This window comes from Mugil cephalus, chromosome 17, assembly GCF_022458985.1.
Source record: "Mugil cephalus isolate CIBA_MC_2020 chromosome 17, CIBA_Mcephalus_1.1, whole genome shotgun sequence".
NCBI classification, from domain to species: domain Eukaryota; kingdom Metazoa; phylum Chordata; class Actinopteri; order Mugiliformes; family Mugilidae; genus Mugil; species Mugil cephalus.
In genome coordinates, this window is record NC_061786.1 from 3,851,602 (window position 1) to 3,869,440 (window position 17,839).

Consider the following 17,839-nt stretch of genomic DNA (forward strand, 5'->3'; position numbering starts at 1 on the left):
CGAGGTGAGCCCGTCCTCTACCTGACAAACTGCTTCACCTTCGTCCATCTCGCCATCGCCACCACCAGCTTCTCTTACAGCTGTGCACAGGAGCCCTATCATGGTTCACTAATCCTCCTCATTAAGCCAGGCCCCAAGGCCCTCATTACTGTACATCTATTCCCGCTTGCCTTGTACTAGACTCATGGCTTTCATCTTTGGCAGCATGTGCAGATGTCATGAATTTGCCATGTGCGATATGGTATGTGTGTCAGGATTTTGATGTCTCTGTCAGCTCCAGGATCAGATAACACAGGGAAAAGCAGCTGTTCTTGCTCCATCTTTGGCGGAGATGGGAAAATTGCACGGGCTACACTCAAGACCTTCACATAGGCCACAATCAATGTTACATTTATACTATAAAGCTGGCCTTTAGCGTTAGTGTGTTTACCTTTCCAGGTGCTAAAGTGTTTTCCTTTGGACTCAGGTTGATATCTCTTTGTAAGCTTTTCAGCTTTATGGGTCACGGAGATAGTTATAATACTGTGTCAATTTGTTGTTTGATATTGTTGGTTAACCCTAAGGACAGAATCTGCTATTATTCTGAACGTTTTCCCTTATTGCAGTATGCCAACCTCACCTTGAAGTTCTCAAAGCGGTAAAAACAAATACTTTCTTATGGCCTGAAAACTAGAGTTTTCTCCAGAGAACATAATTCTGTCCGCTCTTCAGCTTGTGTAAAGGTTGTGGCAGAGCGGTAAATGCTCAGGGGATCTATATTAACCTCCCTTTGAAGTCACCCGTACAGCCTGTGAGCTTTTTGGATTTCCTTATTAAAAACCTTTCTGATTCATCTCAGAAACAACTGAGACCAATTGGAATCAGACCTGTCTAAGGCCAACTGTGTCGGAAAATCCAGGCAGCGCGGCATGCCCATCCAGTTGCATAACGTCCTTTGACAAATGGTGCTAAACGTGCACTGACAGGCAGCGAAGGATACATATCACCCGTTCTGACTGAATCGCAAAGTTGAGCAGCTTTGGCTCTCTATCAAGAAATAGGCCCAGAGTGATGGGATGTTCTATTTATAAATGACTTGTAGTAATTTTTTTTTTTTTTTTTTTTTTTTAATCCCTGAGAGGGAAGGGAATGGGTGTGAAATACTGTACCACACAGGAGTTGAACGTGTCTGACAAGGCATTAAACTGAAGAACCAAGGGTGGCCTAGGTGATAACAGCTAAAAATTACTCAACTGTTGTCTTCATGTGACACATAATATGTAGCAAGCCACTTTTATTGAGTGGGAACCTTGTAACACCAACTTGTATTTATACTTAATGTTATTTGATGTTCCTGCATGACACTTTCTTGGATGCAATCCACAGTGGTTATGTGCAACAGCTACAACATTGTTTGCCTGTAATTTCATTGGTTGGGTTTTATGCTGTCATGGAGGAGCGCCATTGAGTTGGGTCCCTTCACAGTAAAGTGGCTCTAATTGTTTGTAGGACTATCCGACCGTGTGCTGAGGTATTTTTGTCTTTCACAATCGGTTGAAGCGTGCTCCATAGTGGAGTGTTGCCAGATTCATATTCTGAGTGATTTTTATTTTGAGTGTGGCTACGACAGGCTAAATATATTCTAGCAACACTGTCTATGTTTATGTGAGTAGTGCTCCCAAATTGCTTTTGTGAAACCAGCAGCACCACAGCTACGTCATTTGGCGGACTTTACTTGCCAACCAAGAAAGTTCACGTAGATCTTTACACACACATTGTATCCAAGTTCATTCAGCATTAACAGTGAATGAGTATTATTTGCTGTTTTTCATAAATATAACAGAACTTAGTCTTTGGTTATGTTCTACTTTCTTATTTTATGGGACTACAGGTTAGGGAACCATGGCCTTTATTGGCTGCACCTTTTCTGTTGCAGTGTTGCACTCTGCTTGTCTGGGCCAGCCAAACATAAACTCCAACTGGACCAGTGGAGTTGAAAATATCGTGGGTACTGCGAGTCCTATGCGAGGCTACCATACTTCTAAATTTGGTAGACTTGGTGTCAACACAAAGGTGAACAGTTACAATTCAGTTTGAATTAAATCTGCCTTTAACACGAATATTATTATTTAAAGTTTGAAATAGAGTGCCCACTATCTAATGACACTGTGCCTATGACCAGTAAATAAATAAATGAGAACTTGACTGAAATCAATGTTGCGTTATCATACCATTGTACACCTGCCAGACTTGAAAAATTTGTGGGATGATCCACAGGTGCCCCTCCCCTCAACCCATAGACCTACACTGCAGTGGTCATAATGTTCTAACTGATCAGTGTATATGCATTGAGTAGAGAAAAAACATGTCTCCCGGATTCCAAATATCTATGGTTCAGTTGTCCATTATATATTTTCTTTGAATATGAAGAAAGGAGCATTATTCAGCAATATTAGTAGTATTTAACTGCTAGCTCACGTGGCGACAGCAAAAGCAATGTGTCAGAGTTATCTTCTCTCCATTATTGCGGCGTATTAAACATCTCACTGAATATGTGTGCATTCCCCCTACAAGTGCACAAATAATTTGAACTTTACAAAGGCTATTGTGTTTCTCAGCAGTGGCCGACAAAGTGATTTCTGTATTGGAATAACACCATGTGCTCTGTATGAACAATACCAGACCATGGTTGAAAGAGCATCTAAAAATGTACACCGTGTTTCTATTTGTCTCAAGTGCCCCTGACTCACATTGGTAATTTCTGAATTGCTCTGCTTTCACCTAATTGCACATAAAGAAACATATACGCAGAAAAATGTTGAACGTGTAGCCCCACATAAATAAACACTATGATAAGTATGGAAATCGGGCTGTTATGACCAGGAACCAAACTGGCCCTTCAATCAGCCACATGCAATCACAACCAAGTATGTAACCACATTCAAATCCCCTCATTGTTTCATTCATTCATTATTTTAAGTGTTTTTTATTTTATCAATTTGCCAGCGCAAATGGATTGCAAAATAATGATTTGGTCCAGTGCTTCAAGGAAAGAGAGAAGAAAGAATCCAAGTACTTCAAAATAAATTGGCACCGAACTCTGGGAAATAATACGCAAGGCCGAAGATCACCAAAGATATTTTATCTGACAGATATTCTCTCAGTTTGCAAATTATCAATTATGGTATGCAACACCAAAGCTGATGTTCTTTAAAGGCAAAAGAAGTAAATAAATAAAAAACAGAACAGCAGTGTACAGACCCGAGGATTTGTGGAACTCTCTGTCGGTACAGATTGTTCAAGATCTATTCATAAATGTTAAAACAATACTTTCAGATGCATCAGAGACCTCCACTGTTGTCTGTGTGCCAACCAGTGACAGGTGATTTGTTGGATTTATATATGTGAAAAGGCTTTTTTTGTAGAACAGGATGAAACATGTCAAAACTATGAAACAGCTACATAAAAGTGTAATAGAAAGCAAATTATCTTTCATATTATACGTTCGTCAAAGCAGCCACAAGGTTTTGAAGGCTGTTGGTAGTATGCCATACAGCTTCATGAGGTCGCCACCTTGAATGGTTTGCAATTAACATCATAGGACGCTGTGATAACACTGGTTCTCAGGAGGATCAAGAGACCAAGAGAACGCTCTCCTGCACTTCATTAGTTTTGTATTCAGATGCTTACTTACTTCGCAAAAGGTCAACTATTAAAGGGGACTGCATAAATCACACGCCCCCTGAGCGGCTGCAAGCGGGGTGTTTACGAAATGTTTTGCATTGTATGTGCTTCTTCTACTACATGTGACATTTTGATGTGTTGTTTCAATCTACAGTGAGTAGCAGTGTTGAGTTGTTCGGAAACGAGATGATTCTAGGTATCGAATGAAAAGATACAATTCCCGGTGTGGAGAGGCTAATTTTCAGCAGGTTCTGCGAATCCAAGCATGAAGATGCTGGACTTTGGTGTGATCCTATTCTGTCCTAGCATGTGATTGGCATCATAATATTGTGTTAAAAAAAAAGGAAGAGCCAATTGGGTGGTGGGGGACGAGGACAGGTGCTCCAAATACCGCTTTCACACTGAAAATAGCGCATTGCCGTGGCATTTTCTGACCAGGATCGACCCATCTTGGTGGGCGCTAATGGGCTTTCAGACTGCCAGCAGTCACAGGTCTGACCTCCCGCTGTGAGAGCTGCATGCCTGTTGTTTTTCCCCTCACTCTCATACGTCATTGCGTTGACAACGTCATTGTTACACATCGTCCAGGATGATGGACAGCATGGACGTCAGTGTTGTTTCGTACATTTCGCAAATTTAAGCACAGTAGATAAACACAGTTGCACGTACACAGTTCACATCAGGAAACCCCAACCAGTGGGATTTCCCAAGCATGATGTGGGGCCCATTTGATTTGTTTGATTCAGAATAATGGAAAAAAATCTCTACCCAACAGAGATCGGACTCATGGAGATTAACAGGAAGAATGATCTTATGGGAGTGCACCAAAACTTTGCTCTGTTTTGAGATGTGAGTGAGCAGCTCTCGCAGCCCTAGAGCTTCCAAAAAGACATGCAGTGTAGTAATACAGGGAAAAATTTCTTACGCAACGTGCAAACCATTTGTAATTGCCAAATTCAGATTAAATAAAACGCTCAGAGTCTATGTAGTAATAATAGACAAAATATTAGGCTCTGAGTGAAATAAAGGAAGAGCCGTTTGGGATCCTAGCCAAAAGACACAAATCCAGACTTCACATCAAAAAGAAACAAGGGAAGAAAAAAAAAGACTGAATCAGAGGATGTGTCCACACTTTTGACTGCTACTGTGTGCATTAAAGGATTTTTATGCTAATGGTGATCCTAATGTAGAAGTTAGCATTAGTATGAAATGTGCAAATTGTGAGTAAAAATAGATAATACCTCATGAATTAATACAAAAGACAATATTTCAAAAAAATGTTTTATTCATGGTTCATAAAAAAATCATACATGCATCTGCATAATCTAAAAGGAAAACCATCCAGCAAAATAACACTTTTTATTCACAATGTCAACAATACACTGAATTATACAATAGAGTTTAAATTTAAAAGGGATTTGAACCAGATGAGTTCAGAAGTTCATGGAAAAAGAGTCAGGAACAGGAACAGAAATTTCTATGTATATCCATTTTCTCTAAATGTGAAAAAGTGAAGCCAAAATATTTCAGAAATGGCGCCACCATCTTCATTGGTGGGTTGTTCTGTAAAACCAGCATTAACTGAGCGGAAAGTGAAAAAAATAAAAAATAAAAATAAAGCAATTATAGCACATCATTTAGCACAGTTTACTGTTGAACAGCTCATGTTGTTGTTTTTTTTTTTTTTTTTACTTAAAATCACATCACAAAATACAATCACTTTAGAAAACCCCCCAAAAAATATATATATAAAAAATGCACCAACTGGAGCTCCTTTGTTAAAGTCCTTAACTGCACTTACAGTCTATTTTAAGAAGCACCTACCAGAGGGGATCAGAATATTGTTATTTAATGTCCAGATTTATTCTCCTTTCACAGGTTACTCACCTCCGTGCTTGCGGCCTCTTTGAGAAGAGCCAGTTTGAGCTCTGCTCTGCAGCAGACTACCAGATGTGTGCAGCGTTACCTGGGGTGCTTTTCCTACTACTAATTTATGCTTTCCATTCTCACACTTGTGCAGCCCCAAAAATTGTTCTCATTAATGAGGATGTTTCCACCCCTTGAATTAATAACAATGAGGATGTAGAATCTAAAATCTCAATGAATGCTGCTCCATTTTCCTCCATAAACTGCTGTTTTCTACCTCATTTATATTGCAGTTTCAACAACGTGTTTTCGTTTGCCGTGGAAGAACACATGCAAGGAACCATGTTTGCCAGTTTAATTCAGTTCAGTTCACCTTGTCCCCATGGGGCCGATTTAGTTCAGACGCACCTTTGTTTCAGCTGACTAAATGTCCCCAAGGCAAAGACTTTATAAATTTCTTAATGGATTGGTGTCTTCCTGTGGTATGTCACAGCTGAGGCCAACAGCTTAGAAAACTAATGACCAGGTAACATAAATGCACTAAATACGCAGTCATTTAGAGTTATCTTTGTGATCGATTTTTCTCAGAAAGAAAAATTTTCATTCATTCATCTTTTCATGAATGTCTAACTTGCAATCTACCGACTTGACATCCACCCCTGCCTTCCGCAGTGTTCGCACACACGACACAACTCATGAACTCTGATCTTTCGAAACGTTTCCACTTACGAGGCTGCGAACGCCACAAGAGTGGGCTGTTCACGTGAAAGTGGAAAGCTTGACCCCATCTGATAGCAGCCACGGTACCGGCACAAGGTACCAGATTGTCTATCCGATATGTGCGACACTGTGTGTTTTATAGGGCAGCACAGTACAATGCGGAAAAACACTTGACTGTGCTGTTGCAAAAGAACAACCAGCCTGACCCTGAACACCTCAGAGGCTTTAGTGACATGAGTGAGGAGATGGCGTTCACTGACACTTGGCAGACTGTATGTAGTGATGGACAGAAGAGCAACGCAACAACATCCTAGTTGTCACCTGAGCTCTTTGGAGTTGTATTTGTTTTCATCAAAATGGCTCTGCTGCGTTGAAGGACTGCTCAGTCCACACAAGCCCCACACTCTCTTACCAGACTCAGATTCTTCTAAGAACTGAGTCTGGCTCCGTCCGCCTCGTGCTTCACATTCACCAAGAGCAAAACAACACATCTGAAGGCCTTACGCCAGACTGTCAGAATACTTCAGACTTACTGTCGTTTGATAAAGAGACTGATAAAGTAGTTCCCTTTTAGTAATATATTGCAGTGAAGACACATTTACACTGTCTTTGACTCAGAGCAAACAACTTTTAAATCAGAATCTCTTCCTAAACGCAACCATTCCACTTCAGAGTATCAGTGTATATTCATATAAGTAAGATTATTACTACAAAAGGTAAAGGTTAAACTGTTTTTCACACTGTGATGGTTTGATTTTGAAATGAATGTGTGTGGTCTGCATGGATCAGAGATGGACTAAACTCAGCTCCAGATATTATCACATTATCATCAGTCTTTCTCCTCTCCCTCACCACTGTACGTGGTACCAAGTTTCCAAGTATTGTTTTTTTTTTTATTATTATTATTGAATGCGAGCAGTTAGTAGAGGCAGAGGAGTTACATAAAGCCGCCAGCCCCTGAAACGAGATGTCAGTAGAGGGTAAGGACAGGAGAGAGTTCTGAAGCTTTTTTATTATTATGATTTGATTTTGGTGGAGGTTTACAAATTAATTCACAATGGGCGGCACGGGCAATGATTATGTATGTGGATGCTCAAATCTGTCTTCACTTGCTTTTAAAACACATTCATCATGATGTACAGAAGAATCTTCACCTTATGAGGAATTTAACCCGGCTCCTCATGATTAGAAACAACACCAACGGTACGAATGGTAGGCGTACTAGATGAACACAATTCATTTTATCTCCAGCAACATTACTGCCAATTTATTTCCCTCTATTATACATTACCTCATAGTAAATAATAGATAGGAATTATAAGGAAAATACAATTCAGTAATGTTTAATGTACAGTTGGTGCATCTTTGTATGATGTTTTATAAACTGGCAGCAGTTGAGGCAGCATGGACTTTTCTCATTTCTATTCAAACGGTGCACAGTAAACTGTATTGTTTAATGATTTCAGTCAGCTCCACTCTGTTTAGACGGACATGACAGATGAATAATAGACAGGCATTCCTTAGCCCCCCCCAACATACTTTGCTGCTGGATTCTTCTCTTCAAGCTCTTGTCGGGAGCGATCCTTTATCAAACAAGGCACTTGCCAATATAAATTAAGACTGCTTTTCACATTACAAAGTACTGGGTCTTTATTGGAATACTTTCATCTGGACAAAATAAATCCTGAGGGCCTTTAAAGGCAGGTGAACAAAGTACTTAGCCTCAGTGAAGACAATACGCAGCTGCACGCTGATGTTGGGAGCTGTGTTGTAGTGACAGTAGCTGTGGTCCTGCCAAATGAATGAATCAATTTGTGGCATGAGGCCACTCTGCCTCAGGGATGTTTTTTTCCCTTGAAATTCTCAGCCCCATCTGTTTAGTTTTTTTTTCTTCAATTTTACACTACATTTCATTTTTACGTTTCCACATGTATATTTTATATTGGTATCTTCTCAGCACCCGAATGCTACAAAAGTTACACCACCTCGGGGTAAAAAAAAAGATGCCGAGTATTCGTGACAACCACCAGCACCGTGGGACTTGTTTTAAAAAGTTAGCTTGGCTCTTTGCTGGCCCACACATCCACCAACCTCCCAGGGAAAAGGGACTCCAGATGGCCAGTCGGCATGTCATCCAAATTGGAGTAAACACACTTGTACTCCTCCACGCTTAGATGTCAGGGATGACATAGTTTGTAGTTCTAAACAGGCCATAGAACTTCTTAGCCCACTTCTGGAGCTATAATGAAGGGACAAGGAAAGTTGCAGAACGAACGCTGAACAGGTGCTGTTGTTTGCTTTTTATGCTGCCTCCAGATTATATCATTTGTTTGTCTGAAAGGACGCTTGGTCACATAATATTAGGTGACTGTGTTTTCTGAGTTTTTTTTTTCTTGACCGAGAAACGCAAGGGTCCCTGAACAATCCCACCTTGCCGTTTTTCATGTTCTCAATGAACACGTGATGTGACTGGGAAGGTACCATGGACAAAATGCACCATGTGCTGTGAGGAGAAAGACCTACTGGTTAATAAGAATTTGGAAGTTGTTAAAGAAGTAGGTCCCTCACCTAAAGAAAGCAGTCACTGAAAAAACACAAAGTATTGGCATTCTCTCAATCTAAACCATTCAGTTTTTTTGAACTAACCAAGATGTTTGTGCCTGAATCCAACCAAACCTTAACCAGGAGTGATCATTAAATTGCTTTGTAGTTTTTGAACGTACAGACATTGTGTCATCCTGTATATATGATGTCAGTTTCAGTGTGTTAGTCCAGAGAGTTTCTGATGGCATCTTTAATTTGGAAGATTATCCTAAACGTATCATCCCTATCACACAGTTCCACATTTTATGGGTTTTGTGACTTCCAAATATATCTTATTAAACTCAAGTAGGAAAAAAAAAGTGATTAACTGTAAACATGTGACATATCTTACAATACTGGCAGCAGGGTTGCTGTTCTATATCATCCTTCTCACTTGTATGCCCAGGTTACTAAACATGGGAAGCAATTGTAGCTCTGGTTAAAACCTCTTTTACACCCTGGAGATCTGGCATTTAATAGAGGTTAATGTGTGGTGACAGCGGACGAGCGGAAACACTGTGGTTGGTCCAGTAGGAAATAGCTCATGATCCCCAGAGGATGAATCGTCCTCGCTTCACCTTTAGTAAACGTTAAGATGTTGGCACCGTCGTTGCGAGGGTGTTAGCATTTTACCTGTGTGCAACCTCAGAGAGCCGTTCACAAGCCTCCCCGACAGCAGCGAAGTAGCAACGCTGCTTTTACATTCTTGCTTGCGACAATTCAGCATTAGGCCCGTGTGCTCAAAAGCAGCCAAATACAATTCAGGACACACTCCTCACCTACCTTGTAATTTCCTCCCGTGCGCTATCTCCAGCACCCTCGCTGTAATGACAAGTGTGTGTGCTTGTTGCCTACCTTTGATGCTCTTTAAACTGCACTGGCTGGATGAGTGGTCACAGATATGGCGGGGGAAACCACATGGACTGCGTAATGACAATGTGTGCGAATTCGATAAACCCTTTTCTCACGGGCACTGCAGCCACCCTTGCGGAAAATGTGATTACTCTTCTCCACAGGAGGAGACGTTGTTGCGTGTGGGAGGGGGGGGCACAGAAACATGGCTTGTCATTGAGACCCACGTTTGTCTCCAGCCTCAGACCTGCTTACGACGATGACACGCATGTAATGTCCAAGGCGTTCTGCGGAAGAGCAACGTGTGTGTGTGTGTGTGTGTGTGTGTTTCACCCTGTGCTTTGGAAGCGGAACGTGAGCCAGCTGCTAATTAGTCAGTGATGTGTAACGTGGGTGACAGCCTGTGTTGTAGTCTCTTTGGTGTAAACTGACTATTAAGTTGAAGGGAACTAAAATGCAGAATGAATAAAACACAAACATAGTGTGGTCACAAAGCAGGTTTTTAGTTTAAGCTAGGAAAAAAAATGCCTGCCAGCTGCCAGCCCAGCTGTCATTTATAGCCTCACGACTGAAGGATCTCGCTGAAAAAGAAGGAAAGTAGTTCTCACTTTCAGTGATCAACATTAGCCGTGCTGGTATAAAACGCGTCTTTAAAATCAAACAAAAGTTCTTCACCTTGATTTTTAAAGATGGCTTGTTCTGTCTTCTGCGAGCGTTGAGGTCGTATGAAGGAGAGACTGATACACTTTTTTTTTAGGTTTTATTGGAGCAATGAAGTATGTCACTAAAAGGACAAACTTTTTCTTTTCACAAATGTAGATCCTAATTAAATAACCTGGCTTCAATGACTGCGAGATTTCATCTGATCTAAAGTGTTTCCTATTTTTAAAACCAGTTGTCTGCAGTCGGGGTCTGACTGAATGAAGAAAAACCTTGGGAAAAATTTATAAATAACTACTATAGCAATTACTTGCTATATGGAAAGGCTGAGTGGTAAAAAAATAAATCCGGAGTAAACACGAGCCCGCTGGAAGAACAAATCTGCAAACTTCTTGCATGTATTTTGGTCATTTCCCAGGGTGATGATGCTGTGAACTGAAGGTTTTTCTTTTTATAAATAATGTTTTGTAGCTAAAAAGCTGAAAAGTCTGCTGTGCTGGAAAAAAATCTGAAGACCGTAGACATCTGTGGTTATTAAATGTTCTTTCGCTTATGGCAAAGAAATATTGAACCGGGCGCCATCTTCTTGGTGAGGACACGCTGTACCTTCCCCAAGAGCAGCGATAAGAAGACTGAAGGAAGTAATTGTTCAAAGGAAATAATGAAATAATACAATGAAACAGAAAAGTAAATGTCAGTGCTGCCGTGTCGCACTGTAACTTTATTGTTATGAATCTCCATCTACCCATCCTTGTGTTTTATTGTGTGTTTACATGTTGCAGAAATATGCAATAGATGAATAGAAGCTGATCCTTTTGGGGCGTTTAATTAAGTTTAATGTCAGATGCATGAAGCATTGCCCGGGGTCTTTTTTTTTTCTTCATATTACTAATTTATGCATCCCATTCTCACTTGTTTGGTCCTTACCAAGGACGTCTCTATCCCTTAAAGGAGGCTGCTCACAACACCATTTTAACTATTGACAGGTTATCTGATCTGAGGGGACAAGCGGTCATGTTGTTGTAGTAACAAAACATGAAACTTAAAATAAACAGCACAAATAGGACTTATCCTACTGAGGACGAACAAGATGTTTCAAGATGTTGTAACCTCTGTCCTCGCTTGCTTTCAGAGATGGGATTAAGATCCTGTGTGTTTGCTGGTTTTGTGGGTAAATGCCAATCAGGGGGGCCCTGCTGGAGTTCGACACAAGCAGAGCGTCTGATGAAATTACATTTTTCATCGGTTTGCCTTTTTTTTCGTCGTTTTTTTTTTTTTATGAGGGGGGCAATTTCTTTTGCCAGGCCTTAACGCTTTTCCAAGTGAATTTACGAGGGAAGCGAAAGAAATGGGTTGTTATTCATTTTAATAATGATGCAATACTAGGATTTATCAAACCAATTCAAAAGTTTCCCTGGGAAAGTAGCCTTAAAAATGTCCACAAATATCTTCATTCCGCAGAGGGTATGGACAAACTGACATTAAAAAAGGTTAATTTCAGATTACGATGAGAAAACCGGTGGGTAATTCTCAGAGTTAGCCTTAAATAATTAGTTTTACTGACAATTTGTGTTTATTTAGCTGAGTTTTGCAATCATAACCTCCATTTATGCGTCATTCATGTCTTGTCCAGGTGTCCTCTTGCAAGGCTCTCAATCCCTATCTCATATACCTAATTATTGTAGCCCTAATACCAATTAAAATGTTCTCACGGTGATTTACAGAACTCTGAGCCTGGAACGCCAAGAGCAATAACTAAAGCAACTGTGGCATGGAAAACATCTTCTACAGAAGGAAACTATGAGCGGGAACCTGCCCCATACAGTGGGACACACTAGAGAATAGATGGGAGGAGAACTAAATCACAAACTATTAAAACATAATGAGCAGATGGCATAGATATCATGGCTGTACATAGTCTACTCAGCATTGAGCCGAGTATCTACATTCACTACATTCCTTATTATGACCAATGGCCACATTTTATTGCTTTTCATTTTAAGAAATGCAAATTAAAATTCTGTATGTTTACATTCAAGTGTCAGGTGGTGTAGTTATGGAGCCACAAAGACCACTTAGACAGGAGGTGGGGGTGGATGAATTTGCATTTGTTTCAAATCAATGGTGTTTTTTTTTCTTTAGATATTATATCCAATAATCAAGGTTTTACCGTGGTGACATTTGCAAGGCTCATTTTAACTCAAACCATTATCTTTCTTTTCACCACACTGTGTTTATGGTTTATGGGCCGCATATGAACATTTAACAACACGTTTCCCAAAGGAGCAAGCCAGCTGACCATTTTGGAGAGAAAAAGTTTGGATGGAAGCAGACTGACTCGCAATTGAGAGTCTTTAGTTACAGTTAGCAGAAGAATAAATTGTTAGTGACAGTCAGCATAGCCACACATGCCCTGCTTTTCTGGTAACTGTACACAACCTAATCAACCACTGTGCACTACGGTAAACTCGGTATAGGCTGCAATCATAGGGCTCTATCCATCTTTGAAACGCTCCGCCATTTCTGGGCTTCTGTTCCGTTAATTTAAACACAAACTTACTTAATACCTTCGTCAAACTTAGGATTTGGGCCAGTGGGAGTAGAAGATGCACTACAGTCATTCAGGGATAGGAGCAGCGGTGTACGCAAAATGCATTGTGGCATAGTTGGCTTCCCCTAGTCGAAACAAGTTACCTTCCCATGCGTCCTCAATAAAACAGGCAAAACAAGGACACATCTGGACATTTGGATGCTTTGAATTGTCGTTGACAGACCAACATTACATTAGGCAGAGTAATAACTTTTCACAAACTCACAAGTACAGACAAGACGCCCTCGAACTCTCTTTTTGAGAACTCCGGGATTGCTTTTGGGACTGCTTTCCAATGGAGGAAGTTGTCAAGGCTGGTATATCAAATTTTCCTGCAGAATTTTCCATCACTGAATCGGGTTTAGCAACATCTGAGGAGACATACTTGGACATCAGCATTTGCAGCAGCCAATAGGAAGCCAAAGGGTCCCACATGGGCTAGAGTTTCTAAAAAAAAATACATCCACGTTAAAGCTGGGGTCAGCAGTAATCTACTCTCGGAGGAAACTAGAAGTGGGACTGCAAGACAATGTTAAATTTGATACTCAGCAGTATCCAAGACCTGAGACTCAAACTCAGTATGGCTTACACACTGTGTGCATACTCCCTGAATACAGTTTGTTGTACTTTCTAATGGAGGAGCATTCATTTCCTTGAGTACTTAGGACCCTGGGTTGTTATCCTTCTTGACTCTGAGCCCGGATTTGATTTCATCTGTCAAAACAGGATGTCTCCTCGATATTTTATCTAGCCACCGTTTCATTAAGCTTCCGATCTGACATTCTGATTAAGTTCAGGCCCAGCGGTTCATTTGTAAATGAACCACTTACGGATCAATCTGGTGGCACCTGACACAAAGAAACAGGAGCAAACTGATCTTAAACGCATTATGAATATTATTAATAGACTTGTTGTTGTTATAATGAAACTGTGCTCTCCTGGCATCTTTTAAACTCTCAATTCCCTCAGTCACTTTGCCAGCTTGGATGTGCATCACAGCAGGTTATTTCAGTGCCTTCGAATGTGATGTGAATGAAAACAGTTAATAACAGTGGGTCAATGGCGTGTTATTTGCATTCTCCTGCTGCTGCGTCTTAAAAGATAATAACGACTTCATGAATGGGGTAATCTCCAATGAGCGGCATCAACCCGCCATCCACCTTCTCAGATAATTTCACCTTAAACATTGCAGTGCCGCTAAGGAAGGTTTGAACAGAGTTAAATTCTCGGGGTGGAGTGTGCGGCGCATTCTGCGCTGGAGTTGATAACACCACGAATGAAAGGCAAAACCCAGCCGGGGACCTGCGAAAAAAATTGGGGCTTGGGGCATGCTTTTGTGGTGTCCCCTGATCTTTCAGAAAACTGTTGATGAGCAAGATGTGCCCTAGAAATCAAAGCACCGCTGGGGGTGCGTTTGTGAGTGTTCCACTCATCAAGCAGGCATCCTCTGAAGGTGCACGAGGGAGTGGCGGCCAACACAAACACGTCGATAAATCTAAACCGAGAGAACGACATGTGTCATGCGTTCCCCAGACAGAGGAATGAAGTAAACAGTAGCGCAAGTGTGTCGACGTGTGTGTACCGTATAAGAGGAGGACGGCAGCATCAGCTAGAATGGCTGGATTATGCGGTTCTTGCGTGGGAGGGCAGAACGTGAGAGAAGCGGCCCATAAACTCCTCAAAGGATGCGCACTGAGTGGAATTTAAAGGTGTTTACTATCAGTGGAGGAAGTCATACATTCCCTTAACACGGTTTTCATACGACCACACGTTCTCACCCTTGTTTTTCACCCAGGGGCCCTTTTTTCTGTTCATTTGATAACATTCTGCATGTCACATGTAAAAAAAAACAAAAAAAAAAACAAAAAAAGTAATTTTTGTGTCCTCATCTGCTCATACATGGAGCTGAGCTTAAACAGGCATGCATTCACAGCCACACTCCTCCTCCCACACATCTTTGCAAAGCAAACAAATAACGTAGCTCGCAGACTGTGTGTGTTTAGGGGGGAAAACAGCTTGTGGAGATGGCTGGCCACACACACCAAAAAAGGGGAGAGGGAAAAGAGACAAATAAATGCGTTAAGTCATTGCAGAGATTATAATGTCAGTTGGGAGATGGGGGGGGCTTGCACACACCCTGCTGTGCTCTATTTCAATAATTTTCCATAAACCAATCTAATCCCCCCTCCCCTTCCTCTACTGCGCTTTAAGGAGATTTTTTATAAGCTTTTGTTTGAGAAGTAGATAATTCCTTATAAGTCATAATAGCACTGCCTGAGTTGTAAAAGGTTTCATAGCTTAGTGGCGCGATTGGCTCGCAGCAATTAGGTATGATGGTTCATGTGTTGTTCAGAATGTGCTGCAGATGGCCTTCTTTCTGACCATGTCAAAATACAGTCATTTAGATTATAGACTTTATAAAGATGGCTCCTTAAAAGCTGAGGCAAAGCAAGTAGAGCTCCCCCTGGTGACTGGCTGCAGTATAGGGCATAAGCTCCACCCCCTCTGTGTAATAAAAAATTGTTTTTACAAAATTCTTTTTTAATGTTTTGTATTGGTTAGTTGTCTATAGAACAGGATGTAACATCATGATGACTACCAGTTGCCATAACAACCAATCCTTTAATATATGAAGCCTCATTCAATACAATATTCACCAGAGGAGGCATGGTGCATGAGACTGGTGCACGGGATATGACCACCTCTCCTGTTAATGCAAAACAACGGTGTAGAATGTGGGCTCTGAACACTATTTTCTCTTACCTTCTCTCTCTAGGCTGCTTGTTCATCTTGCTGTCTGAAAGTGAGGTTTCTGAGTGTGGCCTTGAGGTATTTCTGAGGGACCATATGGCACAGTACCACACAGCATAGGTAAGACTGACCCTGTTTTAATCTTTTTTTCAGTTTAACACAGGAACAGTTTGAGGCCTGAAATTACTGAATAGTCAAGACCTTTCTTATCAAAGCACATACAAAGACACCTCCGGCTTGGGCACTGATTTACTGTTCACAGGACCTTTAATGTGATAAACGAGATGGAGGCTTGATAAATTTGAGCCTTTAAGACCTGATTGGTGGATTTGTTCTTACCCTCTGTCTTCTGTCCAGGAACAATGCTTTGAATTGGCAAGATTAAAGAGTGTAGCGTTATCACGAATTAGCAGTTACACAAACCCCAATTGCCTCTTAAAAATGGGGGTTAGATGTAGTATTTTCTTCAGTTTTTCTCTCTTTCTCTAATAGCTTTTATTTTACACTCAGAAAAGCTCCCCCTGCTCCCTGCACTGTGCACAAGGCCTGTTTCTTAGTCTGTGTAACAGCAACCTAACAGGAATTAAATGGACTAGATTCGACTACCTACCCAAATAATGTGTATATCATATTTCTCTGATGCAGTGGACACTGTTATTGTGGTCGGTCGGTAGAGGGGTTTGGTCACTAATTTTACACAGGATCATTTTACTCAGCATTACTACCGCTCAGTTTGTGAAAGCGGCTGTGTGTGCCTCGATGGTGTCATGCTGTTCTTCAAATTCTGAATAAAATGCCGACAATCTGGAGGCGTGTGAGAGCAAATACATGGCCATTTACCTGGAAGGTACAGCCAGTGGATATTCTGCTATTTGGATGCATTACGGGAAACACCTCCATCAATTTTGCATGTCAGAGTCACGTCACAGGGAAATGTTCTAGTCCGTCGATTAAAACAATTGAATTGTGTCTCCTGAGGCTCTGGATTAATCTAACGAAGTTACTCAAGTAACAGAAGATGCTATTGGCAGTGTGATCATTGACGTGGTTACAGAAGCCACTATGTAGCAGCAGAAAAAAAAGAGGTTTTCCAGTGAGCTGAGTTCTGATTGAGTTCATTCTCAAGGTCATAGTATCTTTCTGTATGTCACTTGTTCCTGTTCATTGAGACTGTTTGCCTCTTTGACCGTTTGAAATGTAAAAAGTAAAAAGAGCCATTTTTCTGCTGCAACTTAACCGTGACAATGCCCCTCACAAAATAATCCTGACACAAAAGCAGCTCTGGAGCTACAGAATATTCAACATCCATTTGGTGTAAAGACCTTCTCATCCATGTGTCTTAAAGGTTCAGAGCGTTACCAAAATTAAAGGAATAACTTGACCTTTTTTCTCAAATGAGAAATAATATAGCAAATACAACAACAAACAGGTACAACACACAGCCAAGTGTCTTACAGCTGGGAGCTGAGTAAAAATAAATAAAACTCATGCTCCACTTCTAATGTTCCTCCTGTAATAGTTTGTATCGCATTAGCTTTTCCTCCATAAATGATGTAGTAGTGAGGCTAACTTGTATGAAGCCCAGAATTACAGCTTGTGGTAGAGGAAATCTTTTCCATTTGTCATTCCCTGTAAAAATTGTGTGGTGTTGCCTATTACAGTGTGGAAACACACACTGATATCAGTGCCAAGCTAGCTTTTGGATAGACAGATGAGCCCATGTATTATGTGCTAGAGTTAGCTTACCATTGCTAATAGCAAGTTCTGAAGCCAGGGAGAACAGCAAGTGACCCGACTGTCAGTCACACAAACATGTGGCTTTGAGGGATTGGATGTTAGCCTCCTAACATGAGCAATCACTTCTGAAGTGACCACAAGCACAGTTGAGTCTGTAATGACTTTAGAGAAAGAAGGAAAGGGCTGATTTAGAGTGAGAGTGAGCATTGTGAAGGGGCAAAGAAGATTCATGGAGGGTGGGCTTGGCCTGCAAGCCTCTGTTGGCTTAGACTGTGTACCCCGACCTTGGCTTGAAGAAGAATCATATCTTTTCATGCTAAGATAAGCTAAGCTAATCTTAGCATCTCCTAGCTCCACTTGACATTTGAAGAACATATGTGAGTGTGGTATTAATCTTCTCAGCTCAGCAAGAACATT

At 41.0% G+C, this 17,839-nt stretch overlaps 1 protein-coding gene across 4 annotated transcripts in view; it reads left to right on the forward strand.

The window, feature by feature from the left end:
* The window catches only part of LOC125023896 (leucine-rich repeat and fibronectin type-III domain-containing protein 2), a 135,721-nt gene that overhangs the window by 81,710 nt on the left and 36,172 nt on the right, over positions 1-17,839 (forward strand). For 3 of the 4 annotated variants that reach the window (XM_047611458.1, XM_047611461.1, XM_047611459.1), the window contains one exon: positions 15,711-15,805. The exons of the other annotated variant lie outside the window; for it this stretch is intronic. The gene's annotated coding sequence lies outside the window, so the exon portion shown is untranslated. The remainder of the gene's footprint in view (positions 1-15,710; positions 15,806-17,839) is intronic. 4 annotated transcript variants of the gene reach the window in all.